Raw genomic sequence first — 16,807 nt, forward strand, 5'->3', positions numbered from 1 at the left:
AGTTGGCTCTTGCTGGTGTGAGCAGAGTTATGTCATCCCAGATACTTTTTGAGTAAATAAGTGGCTTTGTTGTACATTATTTGAAAGAAGCCCAACATGAAATTTACTCTGTTGACTTCACTGACCTGAAAAACTCTCATAGCCACTTAATCTGGCTCATTGCTCTGTTCTGTGTGGATTTGTTATGGGGATGTAAACGCTGGTTGAAATCTTACAAAGGTAAATTTTTCTCGAGTGGGAAGGTCAAGAGATTGCTGTTCAGTACATAAACAGAGAAATAGTCTTTATTTTCTGGCTCCACGTTGGGATTTCCAGCTCAGTGCTCTTCCAGGCGTGCTCATGGAATGCCAGCAAATCCTTGTAGGTGAGGCAGGGCACGATGGTCCTTTGACAAAACAATCCTGAGGGGCTGAGATTCCATCAGCGTGCCCCCATCTGCTCAGATTAGCTGACACAGAACTAACAGTGGTTGTATGGCTCAGGGCATGAAGTAAATACCCGTCACGTTGATCTCTGGAGCATAGGAATCGTTTGTGGCGTCTTGACCTGCCCTGAACTCCTGGGCAATCACAAAGGATTATTGATAGTTACAGCCCAAACGCAGTGAGCAGTACCTTTTGCTCTGTGCAAACACACTGTGCACGCTTGTGAGACCAATTAGGAGTCCCAGGGACTGCCCTAAATTCATTCTTGTTTTGCTTCTGACCTCCTGGCATGTCCTCGCTCACACAAGAAGTTGTTCTGGAGCGCCTGGTCACGGGCACCAGGTGTTTGCCCCACTGTGGCCAGCTGTCCCTGCTACCCAGCCACTTGTCTGTGCTAATAAATTCTTCGTGCCCAAGTCCTGAAGAACAGACCAAAATGCCCCGATGAACCTGGAAAGCCCTGAAAGCGTGTGTAACCTCTGTTTTGCAAGCCCAGTCTCCCCTGATGTGTGGGCCTCTTGCCTGGAACAATTATCTGCTCGGTGAAGATCTTGCAGATCGCTTGGAAGTGCCTTTTGCCCTCCCTTTATTCCATCTGGCCATTAATGGGTTGTTGGGGGCTGCAGGGGATTTAGCCCGACCAGCAGAGGTTGCAGCTGGCCTGGTGGCAATCCTGCTGCTCCCAGCCCTGGCTCCGTGCAATAACCCACACATTCCCCTGCCTTGCTCCCTGAGCCAGCTGTGGGTGTGTGCTGATTACACCGCCGGGCTTGACATCAGCGTCCCGACTCATCGCTGCAGCTTGGCTGCAAAACCAAGGGGATCTTTTTCTTCTCTATGTTAAGAGCGTGATTGAGTCCTCCTGTTTCTGTGCAAGAGCCTGGAGCAGCTGCCTCCGTTCTCCCCTGGCTGGGCTGTGTTTCTCAGGATACAGGAGGGATGCCAACGAAGCAATGTCTCTCCTGGGAGAGGGTTGGATGGATCGTGTTAATGGAGCTCCAGCAGAAAGCTTCACTCACGAAGGGTGTGGGGAGTAGCAGCTGATCTAGACCAAATGATGACTTAACCTTGCCTGAAAATTAAGACGTCGTTCCTTCAATTTCTGTCCTGCTGGAAAACTGAAATATTTTCACGAAACCCAACTTTTTTTCGTGAGAAAACCTTCTTTCTATCCAAAGCCTGCCTGTTGGAATGCTCCCCACCAGCTCTATTGGTGGGCTGGGGAGTTTTCCAGGACTAGCCTGAAGTTTCCATCAGGCATCATAAGGCATTGTTGGGGGTTTGTTTGTTTGTTTATTTGTTTGCTTTTTAAGGCAGCCAAGCAACATAACTGCTGGCAAGAACTTTAGTACCTGATTCATCCTTATAAGACGCTCTGTAAAGCAAGAAGGCATGTTCCAGAGCTATCTGCAACTTGCTTTTAAAACTGAATTTTCTCTAATACCCCAAGCAAGACTTAATAAACGGCTCAAGTGTTTGTCTCAGTTTAGGTGCTTAATTTGTTCTCAATTTGTTTCAGATGAGGCATGTTGCATTTATCCCATGACCCTGTAAACACAATTTGTCTTGCCATCCCGTAAGTAGCCCCTTTCTCCTTTCAAACCTTATTTTTGTTCACCTTCCTGGCCTCCAGTTTTAAATATATATATTAAACTCAGAGGAGCGTGGTTCTCTGCTTCCCACTCTCCTGGTTTCCTTGAGGTCAGCAAGGGCTGCACCAATTTACACTGATAGTTTTGATGTCAGCTCCACATTTCTTTCTGGCCTTTCATTTGAAAGCTATTCTGGTGGAGATCAAATTTTTGGCTATTTAGAGAGTGGAAAGGAGCCTCAGGGAATGTCCTTTTTCTCAGTGCCAGTAATATCATGACTGGAAAACAGTTCCTTTCTTTTTCTTTTGTGCCTTGGTGCAGCTGAAAGGTGCTGGAGAAGACCCTGGAAAGGGAAGGTCGTGCAGAGGGAGGAGAGGATGGGACATCCTTCCTGCAAAGGGAGGAGCAGGGTGGCCTCTGGCTATCCAGTACATGATGTAACTCCACCCATCAGATCCTGGAAATGACTTCAGACTGGCTTAAGGATGGAACACCACCAAGGAATGACATTTTACTTGGATTTTTAAAGTTCTAGGCAGAGTCTCTGCCCCAGGTCTGGTTGGTAACTGAGCTCGTAACTTTGGCTTCCACTGCTTTGCTGGGGTTCATTCCTGTGCTTTAAAATGTGACTATTCATGAGGCAGTACCAGTGTTTTTTCCACCCCCTACTCCTGAGTGACTTCCCTTCCTTGCTATTCTTGTCCTGCTTCAGGCTTAATTACACCAGTCAGGAGAGATAGAGTTGAAATAGCCACAGGTTTAAGTTGAAGACTGTTTGCTGCATTAAAAAAAAAGGCTTAATTCCCTCTCCATCAAGCTTAGGATATTAAAACCCATGATTCTCCGTCTTTTCTAATTATTTTTATTGGTGTGAGCTGCCATGCTGTGCTCAGATACTGTGACTGCAATGCACTTGATACCTGAGCAAAGAAGGGGCAGGTAATGGATAAAAGACTGTGCAGGTCTTCCTCCTCACTGGGACCTCTCCTGAGTGCTAGAAAATCTCCAGGATTGCTTTTGCTCATGTTTCTTGCTGTTCTAGGCGGAAATGACTTTTAAAAAAGGAGCATTAAGATGCTCCTGAAAACATATGTCTCAGGGAAAAGAGGGGTTGAGACGTTGAGCTACTGTGATGATGGATGTTTTTTGTGAAGGGAAGATGTGCCCGTTCAAAAACACTTGTGCTTCCATGTGTATATTCCATAGACTTGCCTTGGCAGAGCAAATCCTCGCTGCACTGCAGGTTAGGTGGGAAGTGACTGGGCAGTCACCTGCAAAGTCACTGTGGGGCGACTGCTCTGTGCCTTTTTTCTGTCATTCCTGATCTGGAGGAGAGAGAGTCGTGTAAAGAACTTCCCAGCACTAGAAAGTTTCTGTGAGCTGGCATTGCTTGGCTGTGAATATTCATGTGCAACTTGTTTCTGGAGCAAAAACGTGAGCAGGGCTGTGGTGCTGCGAATTGCAAGTGAAAGTGTTGATTTTCACAGAGTTGTAAAAGAAATCCCACTTTGTAAAGATTTTGCTTGAGTCAGAGGTGAAGTTCCTGTCAGCTTTAAAGGGTGCAGATCTGAAATGCTGAGTTTGAATATTGAGACCCTCTTAAAATACTTTGTTTCATCGGAAAGATTCCCAGGCTCTCTCAGCATGTTACTTCGTCAAACTCACCTTTTTTTTCCCCAAGAGAAGTTGGAGCCTGACTTACTATTCAGCTTTCTATTGCAGCTTTGTTTAGTGGAGTTTATACATTCTTAGATCAAACATTATACAATCTGACCAGGAATCATGCAATCGCAGTGGGAGATGGGAAGGAACAGCATAATTTATTCTATAAACAAAGGCATCATCTACATTAAAGTACAAGTTGGTTAATAAAATGGGTTTTAATGCAATAGAAAAAATAAATATGCAGCTTTCCCTGAGCTGTGTTTAGAAATAGTTGCACTCAAATGAGGAACGTGGCACTCGTGTTCCCACAGAGGCTGCCTTCATCTCCTGAAAGCAGCTACCCTGGTCCATCTTGTCTGGGAAGACTAGAGGGATTTGACCAGACCCCATTTGTAAAATGGAGTGGGTAATGAATGCCAGCAGAAGGACTACACTACATTTAATATTTCCTCTGAGATGAACCAGCTGCTCTAGGCTGGGATCATGCGCAAGCTCATGCTGAGGAGAACTCTGAGGATACTGAGAATGGGCATAAAAAGGTGATGTCAAAGGATAGTAGGTCTTGTTATCCACAGCTTGTTCTGGAGGATGCCTATGTCAGACCCTTGTAGGACAGCTTTGCTGGTAAAGTTGTGACTTTGGTAAAATTTCCAAATTACTGTGTTTTGGCTGCTGGGTGGACAGAGGATCCTCCTGAGTCTTTGCTGGACAACCAGAAGCTGGAAAATTTACTGAGTGAGATATGTGTTATGGGTAGAGGCTGGTGAGTCAAGCTGCTGCTTCTGGATCTGAGGAGGAGAGCTGGGGGAGATTGTCCCCTTTTTTCTGAGGATGTATTGCAGCGTGGGCAGGGAGCTACCTGCACTACAGACTCGGGAAGTATCAGCTGGATTAAAACTTGCTTTATCCAAGAAACGTTATAAAAGCTCCTAGCAGAGGAGAAAGGCTAACTTCAGGGAAGGTAGTGGTACAACTCCCCTTAGCATGAGCCAGGAGAAGATTTCATCCTGGAGCTGCAGCGAGTACAACCAGCATTTCTCCTGGAGCATAAACCAGGAGTTATTGCTCACATGTGCACACATGAGTGCTCAGAGCCTGACCACTGAGACCTTTCCGTGGGGATCCATATAAAATACCTCTCACAAAAGCTGCCCTGTGCCTGAGCAGAGGAATTCCTGCTCGTGACGTTAAAAATGGTAAAAAAAAAAAAGAAGAACCCACCACCCCTTTTTTCACACACACACAGTCACGCACCTCTTATCTTCCTGCCAGTGTGGCGGAGATCTCAGCACGGCTAAACAGCACGCACCGTATGGGACACTAAAATTACTGCCTGGGAAGTGCTTTCAGTCCCTGCTCTGAACACTGCCAATGCAAAAAAATGTCCCCTTTGTCATGGTGGTGAATGAATTTTCTTGTTCCCCTTTCTGCTTGGATTTATGTTAACCCTGGCTTTCAGCCAAGTTTGATCTGCTCACTTTATTGTATTGCAAACAGTAGTCAATAGCTCTTCAGCTCGAGATCGCCTGGATTTATTTTCAGGTCAAGTCAGCTCTCCTTGACCCAAGTCTGAACCAAAATACATTCCCAGAAGATTCCCCCACAGGATATGGGATCCAAAGACAGAGTGACATTGTGATGAGTTCAGGGTTCGGGCTCAGTACAACAGAGCCCCTGTTGGTGCAGGGAAGGCACTGAGCAATCCTTATTTCAGAGCTGGGTCCTCTCCTGGGGCAACTGACAGCAGATTTTGTCACCCATCAGTCACTCCTCTTCATGAGCAATGTCATGCCATCAAACCATGGAATGGTTTGGGTTGGAAAGGACAGTAAAGCTCATCTCACTCCACCCCCCTTCCCCGGGCAGGGACATCTTCCACTAGACCAGGTTGCTCCCGTTGCATTCCTGGTGTTTGTGGTCTGAAGGGGAGCCAGTCCCAGCTCCTTATGGATGTGTTTGCATGGCTCTAACACGCCTGCGTGGAATTTGCTATGCAGGCTTTAAGCAACTGATGAGATGGTCTGCATTTTTTTTTACTATTTTTATTTTAAGGAAAAGTGTGATCTCTTTTGGGGACTGCCTGGCACAGAGGCGGGACCAACTGATACTGCATCGTGAAGTGAAAAACACAGCTTTGAGGACTTGTGGCTAAAATGGAATGAACTCATGGATTTATCCTGGATGATAAATCTTCCTTCAAAAGAAGGCAGCCTTATGTTTGGTACAATAGACTGTTTATTTCTTCTATGGAAAAAAAAAAAAAGAAAAGAAGTGGTGTAATCAGATAGAATTAGCTTTCCAGGGGCCCTGGGCAAAAGCTAAAGCTCAGACTGCCTCCTTCTTCTGCTCACATTGGATTATATGAGTAGTCTAAGACCTCTCTGCCTTCCTACAGTGTTGGGCTATGAGCTGCTGCCAGTGTGCCTTGAATATCAATCCAGTGTTAAACTTCCCAGCAACAAGGGTTTCCACAGAAATTAAGTGTCCAAGTGTTTGGCTGGTATAAACTGCTTGTTTCAGCTAGGAACCTGGCCCAGGTATGGAAAAAAAATACAGCCTTATTAGTGTTTTTCATCTCGAGCAGGTATTGGATACACATGGCAAATACACAACTCAGGTACAGCTGGCTTAGTGTTGCATTAAGAGTCTGTGGGGTGTGTGCGCTGACTTTGTTGTTTGGGCTGTTCGTGGTTAATGTTTTCTCAGCCCTTTTTCATTTTATCTAGACATTTAATTCCCTGGGAACAGCCCCGTGTGCAGTTCTGTGATGCCCCAAATTTCACACCTCATTGGGGTGTTCGGGGAAGCTGTCAGCGACATAGCTGGGCAAAGGGAAGCGGGAAGTCCACAGGAGTTCGCACGGGGACAATGCAGTTGGCGTGATAAGCAAATCCCATCTTTTCTGATGGGTCAAGTGGGTTATCTGTGCCTGAGCTGGCTGAGAGGGTGATGTGGTCAAAGGGGCATGAATTGTTTTAGGGCCCAGGAGCTCCTCAGCGGTTGCTGTTATCTTGTGCAGAAACCTTAAACTGATTTTTCCCCTTGTTCCACTGGAATAAAACACTTTGGATTGTGAGTTACCACAGAGGAAGGACAAGGACGTGAGCAGTTGCTGTACAGTAAGTTATGTTTGCTGAACCCCTTCCTGTAGCTGTTGTGAGAGTTTTTGTCACGATCCACAGGTTCCTCCTGAGGGAACAGGAGACAGCAGGGCTCCTCAGGGACCTGTGCTTAGGGTGAGTGTCTGGAGAATGTGCATGGTGGGCAGGAGTCTCATCCCAGTGCCCTCCGTGCCTGGAGCCAAGCTAGAGGAGTTCAAACCTACGTCCCACGTGGGGCTGTGCTGACCACCCTGTTACAGGTACGGAGGGACAAAGGGAGGAGGCATGTGCCTGCTTCAAAGGAACACAACATTTGTGGGGTCAGGAGAGAGGTGGGAAGCCAAAGATGGAGTGGGACCAACATGTGTGGAAGGGGACCATGAGACCAGTCCCACACTTTGACTTTATTTACTTAACATTTTCAAGGAGTTGCTGGTAAATGGGGGTGACTGTCATTCTCAGCTCCCATGCTCGGGCTTAGCTCCAGGAACTCCAGTCCAGCTCTGCTGACTGTCAGCAGCTGGAACTTGGGCCCTGTGTTTAATGTCCCTTCCTCGGTGCTCATGCAGTCGGTTTTCCTTGCCAAGATTATATTTATTTTCCTTCCTAAAGGACTGCTCTAAACATCATACTTTAAAACAATATGCCTTTTTCCCCCACAGAGAACAATATGATATGCCACCGTTGAATTAATATGTCCATGAAAAGTGAATATAATCTCCCCAGTAGATCCCCTTTCCAAAAGATTTATGATTTAATGAATTTTTTATTTCTTACCGGCCTGTAATATTCAGTCATTTTACACCTAGCAGGACTCTTTCCCATGGAAGCAAGGGAAGGGTAGGGGGGGATCCCATCATCCTAATTCCAACTCCTTTCTTTCCTCTCTGTCCCTGGCGTGCCACTTGTCACCAATGCAGGTTTTCCTGCCATAGCATGGCTTCTGTCAAAACCTGCCCTTGCCACTTTAATGTCACCCTGCTAGTTTGAGACTGTGCTGTGCAGAGAGAAGTTTATGGATAGTGTTTATGTAAAAATCAGTGCCTCTGAAAAGTGTTCTCTGCTGGCTGCTTGGCTGCTCCAGGCAGGATTCTGGCTCAGGGTTTGGTTTCATCCTCGTCATGGTCACACTCCAGCACGCCCTCTAATAAATGGCAGTAATGCCGATTATGAAGCAGCAAATAACATCCATAGGTAACACCTTTATTTAGTGGAAAGGGTAAGAGGGAAATGAACTGTGAAGGAGAGAGAGCCATCTCCAGTAGTTATTAAAACAGGGGTAATATTCCTAATTGCACCACAACTGATTTCCCTAAAAGCTCTCATCACATTGAAAACAGTAAATCAAATGCTCTGCCACCCTCTCCTCAGGGATCCTACTGGGTTGCTTGGCTTTGGGAAAGCTTACTGGGATTGACAGAAAATGCCCTACCATGCAGGTGGGCAAGATCTTACACTCTTCTCCTGTTGCGTCCCCCTTCCATCCCTGGAGGTGTCCAAGGAAGGACTGGACATGGCACTCAGAGCTCTGGGCTGGGTGACAAGGTGGGGATCGGGCACAGGTTGGACTCGGTGGTCTTGGAGGTCTTTTCCAACCTCTGTAATTCTGTGATTCTGTCTTTGGGTGGAAAAAGCCGGAGAATGGTTAAAATCCTGGGTGGCCCAGCTGTCAGAGGCCACGTGAAGCTCCGTGTGCTTTGTGTTGTCTCCCTGAATCAGGGCTGTTCACCGTCACTTGTCAGCAGGCGAGTGCTGACGGCCCCGGGGTTGGGCAGTGCTGGAACACACAGATCTCTCCCGGCAGCTCTTTGCAGGGCTTTCAGCATGTGCTGCCTCAAACCACAGATGCTGGAGCCCAAAAATCTTCCCCTTCACTTTGGTCCTTATTGTTGCGGTGGAGAAGGTGAAAATGCAGCTTTGGAGCTGCAGTGTAGATGGAAACCAGCCCCCTGAGGGGTTTCTGCAGTAAAAATATCATATCTCACGAACCTTTAAACTAACAGGTGGGTGGTATGGAGGAGGAGGAGGGGAAGCCCTGTACTGTGATTTCTCTTTGATTGGTTAGTGATTTAGGCTGGGCTAGGGGAAGCAGGAGCCTTGTCCTAGGATGGGTCGTGGTTGCCCTGGCAGCCTCTCCCTGCACTTCTCTTCCTTTTTACTCCACCTTTAAAAGGTCAGCTTCTTTCTGCCTCAGTTTCCTGAGCACTGGCTTTCCCACCCCCTTCCTTCAGTTTGGGGAACCTCTGGCTCTCTCCATCCTTGCTCAGAGGAGGACACTGGTGAAGCAGCCTACGAGCACAGGTCCCTTCCCTGTGCTGCCTCAAGTGCAGTGATGGGGAGGCTGCTTCTCCCTGCTCTTCCCTTGGTTTCCTCATCATGCATCTCTTCCAAACCGGATGGGCTGGAGCTGGACAGGACACCAGCCCTGTGGCTTTCCTGATGGCTGCTGACACTGCTCTAGGCATGGTCTGGCACTAAATGACTCGATTGTTCTCTGTTGGCAGGGGAAGTGGAGCTGGGCAGTACCGCAGTCACTGTCTGCTGGAAACTTGCTGCTCGTTTCCCTTCTGCTGTGATTTCAGAGGTGACTCCTGATGCAGTCATCTATTTATTCCTTTTGTTAGCGTGGTGGCTTGTTCCTCCATCCATCATCCAACCGATGTGGTGAGGAACGTGACTGGGAGAGGACAGAGAACGAGATGTCTCGAAAGAAGGAGGAAGCAGTGCTGTGTTTTCATGCAGCGGCCCGCTGGCGCTGGCTCCAAGGACTGCAGGAAGCTCTTTTTTACCTTTGTACACTCCATGGATCACAGCCTGATTTCCTCCAGGGCTCTCCCTGGCTCTGTCAGGCGATGTGGGTGTTTGCAGTCCTGGCTGGAGCGTTCTCTGCGTGAGCGCGGTGCCGCTCCCGCCTCGCTCCTGCCGCACGCAAACCCTCTCCTGTGCGATGGGGAAACCTCTCCCTTTGTCCCGCTTGGATGTTTGCTGTGCGATCGAAAAGCTCCCCCACCCAACACATATGGCACTTTGCCTTATTGGCTTTCTCTCTCACCCCCCAAAAACCATGTCTTTCTAGCACTCGAAGCTGCCAACTTGCATTTTTTTATTTTTTAAACTCTCTGTTGACTTGAGTAGGCAGGGCTGGGTGTCAACTTCCATCTGCCTCCCAGCTGGAAAGGGAAGCCTTAAGAGAAAATGAGGATGCTTTTAGCCTGCATTCCGAATGTCAACAGGGAGAAGCTGTGGAGATTGTGGGAAATGACTGATTTTTTTTTTTCTCTCCCCCCCGTTAGTAAAAGTTTGTGCTTTTGGAGCATAAAAGAATATATTGCTGTAGTTCAGGCCGTTAAACAAAATATGAATGTAAACCAAAGCATTAAATAATGATCTGGCTTTCAGTGTTGTGTTTTGCCCAGCACTCTGTGCCTCCTCTTATGCTGTACCTATCTCTGAGAGTCAGAGCTCGCTCTTAGGTGTGTTTATCTGCAGTGCTGAGCACAGTGGAGCCTTGACCTTATGCAGGGTCCCCCACGGTCTGGGGAAAGCAGAAGCTTGTTGTGGAAAGACCTCAAGACAAACCTAATGAGGTTTGTGAACATAATTAGGTTCCCTGCTGCCCTGTGAAGGTGGCCAGTCCCTCCCCATCATGTTGCCACAGACTCCTGTGTAGCAGGTGAAAGCTGCAGAACTTTTTGCTTTCCCTATTTCCTGAATCATAAAAAGGGTTGGATTGGAAGGGCCCTTACAGAGATCATCTTGTTCCACCCCCTGCCATGGGCAGGGACACCTTCCACTAGCCCAGGTTGCTCTGAGCCCCATCCAGCCTGACCTTGGACACTTCCAGGGATGGGGCAGCCACAGCTTCTCTGGCAACCTGTGCCAGGGCCCCCCCACCCTCACAGGAAAAATTTCCTTCCCAATATCCCATCTAACCCTGCCCTCTGGCAGTTTGAAGCCATTCCTCCTTGTCCCAGCACTCCAGGCCCTTTAGGCACTGGAAGTGACTCTAAGGTCTCCCTGAAGCCTTTTTTTCTCCAGGCTGAACACCCCTGACTCTCCTATTCCTGTGAGTGGTGGATCACCTGGACAGCTGCATCTACAAGAGTTGTTGGCTACAGGACTATCTGCAATCACATCTTTGGGGACACCTGCTTGGATTGGCAGCAGATCCCAATGAATCATGGCAAGATCCTCTGCTGATCTTATCATGGGTGCCCAGCTCTGCTGCCTCTGTTCTGGGGAGGTGGTTTTGTATCATTCAGGTTTGTCATGCCTGAATACCGAGCAAAATCTGCCTGTCACAATGGAAAGGGAACGGGCCCTGGCTGTCCTGTGTGAGGAACGTGCTCCCCATGAAAAGATTGCTGAAGGGAGGAACCCAGAGAGGACAGCGAGGGCTCTGCCCTTGGCAAAATGCAGGTGAGGGAAGGTTGCCAGTGACTCCTGGACACCCAGCAGCTTTGTGGTTGCAGGTGCTGGCTGGTATTTTTAGAGAGCTGTGGAAGACATTGGACTACTTGGTGTTATTTTCTGGCACACCAGCTAAGGAAAAACCACTCCACTTGCTTTTTTGGCTGAGTGACTGGAGTTCTGCTGGAGTAACTTTATTATTTTTTTTTCCCTAGGATTTTCAGAGCCTGATTTAGCCAAGTGCTTCAGTACAATGCTTATTTTTAAACATAATCCTGTCGTTGTCTGAACTCATCGTGCTTCAATCCCACCAAATCCATGGACTTGGGTGAGCGCTTGGAATTTGAGCAGATGCTGAAACACTTTGCTCACTGACAGCTGTGAAGTTTGGAGGACCTCATCCAAGAAGAATGGGGGTCAGGAAGGGAGATGAGGTACCTTACATCACACTCCCTCCATTTTGAAATGGTGGGAGACTTGTCCCTCTGTTCTCCTCGTTCCCTGGCACCCAAACCCCCGGCAGTGTGTGAGCCAGAGGATGGGATGGTCCTGGTGGCTTCTGTGGCCATGCTGCAGGGCGGCACTTGGAGCTTGTGGCAGCCCAGGTCTCAGTGGGGACAGGCACCACCAAAGGCCCACCAGTCAGGCCTCTCCTCAGCATGTCTCTGTGCCACGTGCTCCCCAGGACACCCCAGTGCAGTGCCAGCTGGGAGCTGTCGGAGGTCTCTGGGGATGTGTGGGACTGAGCTGGGAGGAGCACCAGGCATGCTTGGAGCTGCAGGAGTGCAATATCTACAGCTTAATCTCCTCTTTCCTGGCAGAAAAGCTGAAGCTGATTGTGCTGTCACTTCTGCAAGTGTAAGTGTGATGTATTTGATTCTGTTCTTCGATGGGGGCAGAATTAAGGAATTGTGACCTGAGAAAAAGAGTACATTTAAAATATCAATGTCTTTTTTTTTTTTTTTTCCCCAGAATTAAGACTGCTCTGCTTGCAGCTGGGAGTCCTTTTAACCTGCACCCTCACTCTTTTTACATGGGTCTCTTCCACCACAGAGTAAAATGTCTTGTTTTGCTGCATTCCTGACTTGGTTTAAGCTTGATAGCTTGTGCTGGACATTTTTATGGGAAAACATGTTCTCTTTTTAAGCATGCATTTTTCAGCAGGTTTAATCATATAATCATAGGATGGTTTGGGTTGGAAGGGACCTCAAAGATCATCTGGTTTCACCCCCTACCATGGGAAGGGACACCTTCCACTAGCCCAGATTGCTCCAAGCCCCGTCCAACCTGGCCTTGGACACTTCCAGGGATGGGGCAGCCACAGCTTCTCTGGGCACCCTGTGCCAGGGCCTCCCCACCCTCACAGGGAAGGATGATTTTCTGATATCTAATTTAAACCTACTCTCTTTCAGTTTGAAGCCTTTCCCCTTCTCCTGTTTGTTGCCTGGGGAAATAGGATTAAGCATTTTTGGGGAAACAAAATACATGCTTTCTGGGGGTGTTGAAGCCCCCAGGTTGCAAGGGCTAAAATTTAGCCCTATATCTTCCAAAAAGCAGTGGTTGAAATGTGTTAGCTCAGCTGTATCCCCTGGCTGGGCAGTGGCTCAGCAGTGCCAAGGTGATTTAGGCTCTGGGAACTCTACATGTTGGTGTGGGCTCCAGCAGCAGGGTTTGGGCAGGGTGACCCTGCTCCAGGTCACCTGGTGTTTTCAGAGCAGCCTGGAGGTACGTGCAGATCCAGGGATCAGCAGGTCGGCAGGTTGATAGTCCTCTAATCCCAGCATCTTCTCTGGGATGAAGGACAGACAGACCAACCCCCTGCCCTCCCATGGGCTGTGTTACCCCCCGCCTTCTCTGTGCTCAGCAGCAGTGTGAAGGAAGGGATTTTCAGTTTTAGTCAGTGACTCTCTGGCCTCTTGTCACTTTTCCTTGGCCTTAGTTTTCCTTGGCATTAGTTTTTCTTGCCTTTGGGGAGGGAGCAGAGGTGAGGATCTGCTGCCTCCCCTTGCCTGGTCTGCTCAGTATTTACAGTGGCAAGGGGAAAACAAATCAAACCAGAAACCTGCTTTTCTTTTTTTTTTTTTTTCCCCTCTTACATATTTTCTCTCCACTCTGTCCTTCTCTTTTTCTCAGCTTTTTCACTTTTTTTTTCCTCTCACCCTTTCCTCTATTTTCTTTTCCTCCTTCTTTTCTCCCCTTCTCTCTTCATTCATCTTCCCCCTTTTTAACTCTGGGGGTTTTTTCCTCCCCTTCCCCCCACCCCCCCGCCCCCTTTTTCCCCTTCTTTCTTTTCTCCTCTTCTTCCTTTTCTCCCTTTTCTGCCCTCCTCTCTTCCATCATCTTTTCCTCTTCCCCCCTTTTCCTCAGTATTTTGCTACTCCTTTCTCCCTCTCTTTCCCTCTCTTTCCCTCTCTTTCCCTCTCTTTCCCTCTCTTTCCCTCTCTTTCCCTCTCTTTCCCTCTCTTTCCCTCTCTTTCCCTCTCTTTCTTTCCTTTTCTTTTAGTGGCTTCTGTTTCTCTTTTTTTCCTCGCTTCCCTCTCTCCTTTCCTCTCTCTCTTTCCCCCTGTTCTCCCCGCCTTCTCTCCCCCCCTATCCCGTGTCACCCCTCGCTGTCCGCACCCCTCGCTCCCGTTCCGGAGCCCCCGCACGCTCCGCGCCGACACCCTGCCGGGGCCGGCTCTGTATCGAGCCGGGGCCGGGTGTGTTCGGAGCCGGGGCCGGGCGTTCTTCCGAGCCGGGGCCGTGCCGTGCCGGGTGTGTTCGGAGCCGGGGCCGGGCGTTCTTCCGAGCCGGGGCCGTGCCGTGCCGGGTGTGTTCGGAGCCGGGGCCGTGCCGTGCCGTGCCGGGTGTGTTCGGAGCCGGGGCCGGGTGTGTTCGGAGCCGGCGGAGCCGCCCCCGTGGGCGGGCCCCTCGGTGCGGCCATAAAGGGTAGGCGCGGGTGCCGCGCTCAGTCGCTCGGCCAGCGCTCCTCCGGCACGGGAGGTAAGAGAGGGGCGGCCCTGCCGAGCCCCGCACGGGATGCGGGAGGTGTGGGGGGGGTCACCCCGCGGGTGTCCTGGTCCCCAGCCGGTCCCCAGCCCGGCCCGGGTGTCCTGGCCGCCGCAGCCGCGCTCCCACGGTCCAAGCCCCCGCACCCCCCCGGCTGTGTCCCGCACCCCCCCGGCTGTGTCCCGCATCCCTCGGCTCGCACTGCGTGGCGGGAGCCTCCTCTTCTCGCCCCCCACCTGGGTTCCCCGTGGCGGGAGGGTCCGGGGGACCGGCAGGAGCTCCGCTCTCCCGCTGGGTGCCCCCGGGTGCCCAGGTGTGACCCCGCAGCTCCATCGGACGCTGCTTTCCCCCACCGTTAGTGTTTGTTTTTCCAGCTCGGAACTGCAGAAGAGTTTAAATGTGCTGGGCTCAGTCTTGCGTAGCCCCTGGAGGGCATTGGGTGTCCTTTTGTGGAGGCCACGCAGCCTGGAGAAGGGGCTGTGCTGCCCATGCTGGAGAGCCAGGCTGGTCCTTTGACGTGGGAATGGTAAAGGTGTGTGGGTGGCAACCCGCCCAGCCATCCTGACTGTTCCTGGCATAGCTCGTTTCCTTCTCCGCTCAGGAAGGGCAAAGCCAAGTTTGCCCGCACCCCTGAGCAGCTGGGAAGCAGGTCTGAGTGCAGGCAGGACCGGGCTGTGGGATACTCTGAGTGGCAGACGGGGTGCTGAGAAGTTCCCTAAATTGTTGAGGGCTTGGACACTGCCACATAGTGCTGGGCTGCCCTCCTGGGCAGGGATGCTTGTGCCTGTTTCTTTTTCACAGCCTGCAGCAAGTCCTGTGCAGGAGGTGGGATGAGGAGTGTGCTGTCCCAGGACAGCTCTGGGTGTCTGGAGCATGATTTCATGTGTGTCTCCTTTCCTTCATGTCATAACTCCTGCCAGCTCCAGTGGCTGGACAGAGCACTCATGCCTGCCGGGTGAAGGGCTGATGGCCTGCAAGAGCTTTGCAGTGCTGTGGACAGAAAATGCAGCCCCAGCTGCCTTCACCAGTTTTTTGGATACTGTGCTGTCTGTAGAGAGCGCTGAAGGTATTTTTTTAGGAGCACAGAGTGGCTTTATTGAGTTTGTCTAGTGGGTTCCCCCCTACACCTCCCAGCTAATCCGGGTGGGAGTCAGAGCTCGGGTTACAGCAGCTAATCCCAGACTACAGCCCCGCTGGTAGGGCTGTAATCTCAGGGTAGAGCCGTCCTGCCCAGCAGGGCTGGGAGCCCGGGAGGCCGGGCGGTGTCGGGTTTTTATGGCCGCACTGGGGATGCGAAGCGCGGGCGGCCCCGGACAGATGGATGCACAGACAGATGGATGCACGTGCGTGCAGCAGCCCTGCTCTTGGACAGGAGACAGGCTGGGGTTTGGGCTGAGCATCGTTTGTGTTTGGTGGGATCCCCAGTGTGGCTCTGAGTGAGCAGCTGGGCTGGTGGTGCTCCCTCTCCTTCGCTGGTGGCCGTGGTGTCCCCAGTGTGATGTAAGCCCTGGCTTCAGGGGCTTTCTGCTGCCCTGTTGGTGCCTCTCTGTCAGAATCTGACACCCCACAGCCAAGTCTGAGTTTTTTCTTCCTGAGGGATGTGCTGGAGGCTTGGCAGTGGACGGTCACAGCCCTGTCCTGGAGGTTGTTTTGAGCTGTGGTCCTGAGATGTGGAATGAGCCTGCTCCCCTTGTGGGACCGTGTACCTTCCCAGAATAAGTTCAGGCCCATCTGTGCTACTTTTGTGGGGTGTTATGGGAGTAGCTCAGTGTTCCTCCTGCTCTGCTTGCTTTGCTGTTCCCAAATACCAGCAGGAACTGGTGATCTGTGCCATGGAACTTGGGAGTTTTCTGGCTTTTAGGGAGTTTCCTTTAGTTGCTGCAGGTTTTTGAGATACAGGGACTTGGGGATGGTGCTGCTTCTCCCTGTGTGTGAGAGGCTTGGAAAGGATTTGTGCTGGGGACACAGTGGTAGTGGTGGGACCCTGGGTGAGGTCTGGCAGGAGACCCATCCCTCTTTCCCACTGGCAGCCCTGGGATGAAGCAAGTATCCAGGGGAGCTGTGCCTGGGCAGTGCACATCCCAGCTGCCTGCACCAAAAGGATGGTACAGGCAGCTTGAGGGGGGCCTGTGTCTCTTGGGGGGGAGCATCAGCTCTTCTGCCCTGCATAAGCATGGGTTAAATGGTTCTCTGCTTTCCTGAGGTGGAGCTGGAGGATCGTCTGTCCCAGCCCAGAGAGCTACCACTGTTGCAGCTCCCTCTTTAACCAGTATTTTAGCAAAATCCGTGTTTAATTTGGTTTGAATCTCAGCTCTGTCTTTCATCAGGCCAGCAGGATGAAAGCCATAGGAAAGGTCTCCTCGTGGGGCCGATTTGGGCCTGTTTGTGGAGAGATTTGGTCTCCCCTGAATGTGTGCACGGCCCCCCTCATTGTTAGTGCCACCGGCTTCCCCTCTGCTGGGACAATAGTGCCTGGAGTCCTATCTCCCCTCTTATCTCTCTTCTCTTCCTAGCCTGTATCCCTGGCAGGCAGGGAGGGCGGGACCTTTGGGAAGAGCCAATTATGCAGATGGAGGAGCGAGAGGTGCTGTGTCAACCAACATCCCTTTTCTGGGAGAGGGGACAA

The 16,807-nt window shown here is 50.6% G+C and overlaps 1 protein-coding gene across 7 annotated transcripts in view; it reads left to right on the top strand.

Annotated features, from left to right (window-relative positions):
• ACKR3 (atypical chemokine receptor 3) overlaps positions 1 to 16,807 on the top strand; it is a 44,928-nt gene that overhangs the window by 24,753 nt on the left and 3,368 nt on the right. For 3 of the 7 annotated variants that reach the window (XM_039382782.1, XM_039382779.1, XM_039382781.1), the window contains exon 3: positions 11,409 to 11,627. The exons of 1 other annotated variant lie outside the window; for it this stretch is intronic. The gene's annotated coding sequence lies outside the window, so the exon portion shown is untranslated. Of the gene's footprint in view, positions 1 to 11,408; positions 11,628 to 12,031; positions 12,052 to 14,153; positions 14,176 to 16,807 lie in introns of those variants that run through there. 3 more of the 7 variants (XM_027735066.2, XM_039382783.1, XM_027735065.2) reach the window with 3 other exon arrangements.

Source organism: Pipra filicauda, unplaced genomic scaffold, assembly GCF_003945595.2.
Source record: "Pipra filicauda isolate LSUMZ 115617 unplaced genomic scaffold, ASM394559v2 scaffold282_size1924045_pilon, whole genome shotgun sequence".
Taxonomy (NCBI): Eukaryota; Metazoa; Chordata; class Aves; order Passeriformes; family Pipridae; genus Pipra; species Pipra filicauda.